We start from the raw sequence: 3,539 nt of genomic DNA on the forward strand, positions 1-3,539 counted from the left end.
TTTCAATACATTTGCACCTCATTATAAGGACTCTTTGCTGGAATTATATCCCCATGATGGATCATCTGGGCATGTTGGCGGGCTATTAAAACAGTATTTCATAACGGTACATAAGTGACGTGCATCTGGCGAACTGCACTTCACTAATGACCTCGAGGTTCGTTTGTCTACCTTGCATCACGCAGCGCTCAAGAGAATCAGCACCAGGCACCACATCACTTTCAGGGGGGCATCACAGGCAAGCCTCTACCTACCAGACCAGTGGTAAGGTGGGGGTAGCTTTTAATGAGCTGTAGGACTAGGGAAGATGGACAACTGGCCTCAGGCAGGAGAAGGGGCTGCAGGCAAAGGCTGTACTGAGGAAGGTGGGGAAGCTGGCCTTAGGCAGGAGAAGGGGTTGCAGGGCTAGGGTGTGTATGAGTGGGGAAGGTTGCACCCACAAACATGACTTGGGGGGAGGGTGCGGTGGGGTCAGTTAGCGGCCTCAGTGACATAAGCCATTTGGGGCCAGAATGGGAGGAATGCTGAATGAAGAAGTGCTTCAGTTTACATTGTTGAGCTTGCAAAAACTGTCCTTGTTCCAGTCCCTGAAGGGGGAGGCCAGTCTCAATCATGCCCAGCATGTTGTGCACAGGGCGTTGTCATAACATCATGTGCCTATGGAATCGTATTTGGCTGCAGGTGGTACACTCAGTCAGAGGAGGCATCTGCAGCCTACAGTTGGGGAAAAAGCATTGTGGGGGTATCTGAGGATGTGGACAGGGAGGGTGGGGATATATGTTTTTTTATATGTTTGGCCTCTAGTTTGGTGGGTGGGGAGCATGGTGCAGTGGTGGGGGTTGGAGACCTTGATTCACACCCTGCACTGGCCATCATTTCAGGGGTGAGTACTTTCCGACATGGGAACAAAGCCCTTGAACCCACATTCATTGATGAGTCATTGACAGAAAGAGTGCCTTTGGAGACTAATGCTGACTCTGAAGAAGAGCTATACGGACTTGAAACGTTAACTCTGTTTCTCTCTCCACAGACGCTGCCAGATCTGCTGAGTTTTTCCAGCATTTTCTGCTTTCATTTATTATTAATGCTGACTCTGGTGTGTTTCTTATTGGTACTGCAGAGAGGAGACCATCAGGAAGATGGAGCCTGGATTTATTGCTACTTGCATTTTCGCTTACAAGCAAGAGAGAAGAAAAAGATTGCGACAGAGGCACCTGGCTCGCCAAAGGGAAGAGCAAAACCTTCAAGACCAAGGTCCAGCAGGACTTCCTCTGGACGCACATAGATGCCATTTATGGGTGGCTCACAAGACTCAGGGTGTACAGAACTTTCATATATTATCTGCAGATGAGTGAGATTCAGTGTCGATGACGGCTCTGCATGTCCAGGGATCTGGTGACTACGTTTGCCACATTCTGCATAAATTATCACCACAGGGACTGGGAGGGCATTCGTTGCCAGTGGCTGCAAAGATAATGACCACTCTGAACTTTTACACCAGTGGCTCCTTTCAGGGCTCCACTGAGGATCTCTGTAGGATCTCTCAAGTGCCCATGCACAAATGCATTCATGCGGTCACAGGTGCCCTTTTTGCTATGGCCCACAAAGTCGACTTCAACAAAAATCAAGCAAATAGTCATTTAGCAGCACAGAAGTTGAGTATTGCTGAAAAAAAGAGATGTGTCAAAGCTTTTCACCTTCCACTCATCAAGACACTAAGCAAGAATACCAATATAAGGGGAAAACAACAAGTTATTCTGTATGTGAAGAGAGTTCTGATTGGCTGGCAAGTGGACTCTGATTGGTAGAGATGTTGCCATGGAGAATGCATGGTCAAGGCATTGTCCTGAGGAATGAGTCAGCAAATGGCTGTCACTTATTTTGTTTAGCTGAAACAGGCACCATGTGTGTACATGTTCTTTCTGTCTGCAAAGAACAGGGCCCTGTGTATTAATATATGTAGCTTCCAGTACACACAAATGGGCCACACTGCAAGCCTGACTGACAATCTTAAATTGGTTGTCAGCGTAACTTTTAGCACGCTGAGGATTATTTAGGAAATGTTGTCCAATCGCGGAATCACATCCAATGTGACCTTGTTGCTAAATAAGTGACAGCTAGTCACTGGCCCATTGCTCAGTGCAATGCCTGGACCAATCAGGGTCAAGCTGCCTGGCTTAAATTCCAAACAATGCTTGACATTTAATTGTCAGTCACCATCACTGGTGCATTCTCCATGGCAATGCCTTGACCAGAGTCTACTTGCCAACCAATTAGCACTCTATTCACATACAGTATAAATTGTACTTTTCCCCTTAAATTGGTATTCTTGTGAAACGTCCTGATGAGTGCAAGATGAAAAGCTTAGACATGTCTCTTTCTTCAGTAATGCTAATGATCAAGCAAGCCAAGATGCCAGAGCACTGGGATTTGCCTAGATTTCTGGCCATTAAGAAAGTAATTAAAGTATTTAAGAATGCTGCCTGTCCAACCTTTAGGTTGGTGGGAAGGCTTAAAGCCCAAGCGGCCTTCCCATTTTTCAGGAAACTCATCCACCAGCGGGATGAGGTTTCCTGAAGGTTTTATAAAACAATTAAATACATTTTCCTAACTTCACAAACTGTCCCAACTGATGTGACACTGTCACATGAGGGGACATGTTTAAATACATTTTTACTTAATTTATTAAAATGTTTTATTCTCTATTCAATCTCCCTGAGGCAGCTCTGTGCCCCAGGGAGATTGCTGTGCTGTTTCACCACACCTTATCACTCTGATCAGCAAATACAAAATGTTTAAAGCTTCTTTTAGATGTTAGCAATTGCGCCTAAATTATTTGAGTTTGTAAATTTGAATGCGAGTAGTTGGAAACTTGTCTGGGACAGTTTTTAAAGAAAACACATGCTCCTTAGATCCACCTTTGGGATGTATCTGTTCTGCCTTGCTGGTAGATCTCTGCACCCTGGTGTTGGGTTCTCCAGTGGGCTGGCAGGTGACATTCATCAACTTGGGGTTGTACAGTCAAAGGTACTTGAGTCATTGGCATGTTAAAGTAATATACCTGCACGGTAACCCCTCAGTTCTGAAGTGAACAACCTGTTCCTCCAGGCAGTTGCTGCCCTCAGGACTTTGCTGCTGTGTGGACACGTTTATCAAAATCCATCTGGTTTAAATACTGGCCGCTTGTTACACTGGGCAGGCCTTAATCGGCTTTGTGCCTGTCCCTGCCCGCTCCCACCCAGCACGCCCGCCATAGGAAAAATTCTCCCAATGGAAAAATAACCAAAATCCCCACTCAAATTACTTTGCAATTGCAAAGTCCAAGAGACGGACACACCATCTGTGGTTAACTAATAAGGTTAAAAATAGTATCAGACTTAAACAAAAAGTGTATATTTGTGCAAAGACAGGTGGCAGATCAGACAATTAAACAGAATCTATGACTAAACGACTAATAAGAAGGGAAAAATTAGAGTATGAGAGAAAGCTAGCCAGAAATATAAAAACAGATAATAAGAGATTTTATAAATATTTTTAAA

General features: G+C 44.8%; 1 non-coding gene across 1 annotated transcript; it reads left to right on the plus strand.

Annotated features, from left to right (window-relative positions):
* Positions 1-2,898: 2,898 nt before the first annotated feature.
* LOC121276625 lies at positions 2,899-3,148 on the plus strand. The gene has a single exon (XR_005942707.1). It is a non-coding gene; the product is annotated as a small nucleolar RNA SNORA53 (small nucleolar RNA).
* Positions 3,149-3,539: the final 391 nt, after the last annotated feature.

The sequence above is a fragment of the Carcharodon carcharias genome, chromosome 3 (genome assembly GCF_017639515.1).
Source record: "Carcharodon carcharias isolate sCarCar2 chromosome 3, sCarCar2.pri, whole genome shotgun sequence".
In the NCBI taxonomy this organism is placed as follows: domain Eukaryota; kingdom Metazoa; phylum Chordata; class Chondrichthyes; order Lamniformes; family Lamnidae; genus Carcharodon; species Carcharodon carcharias.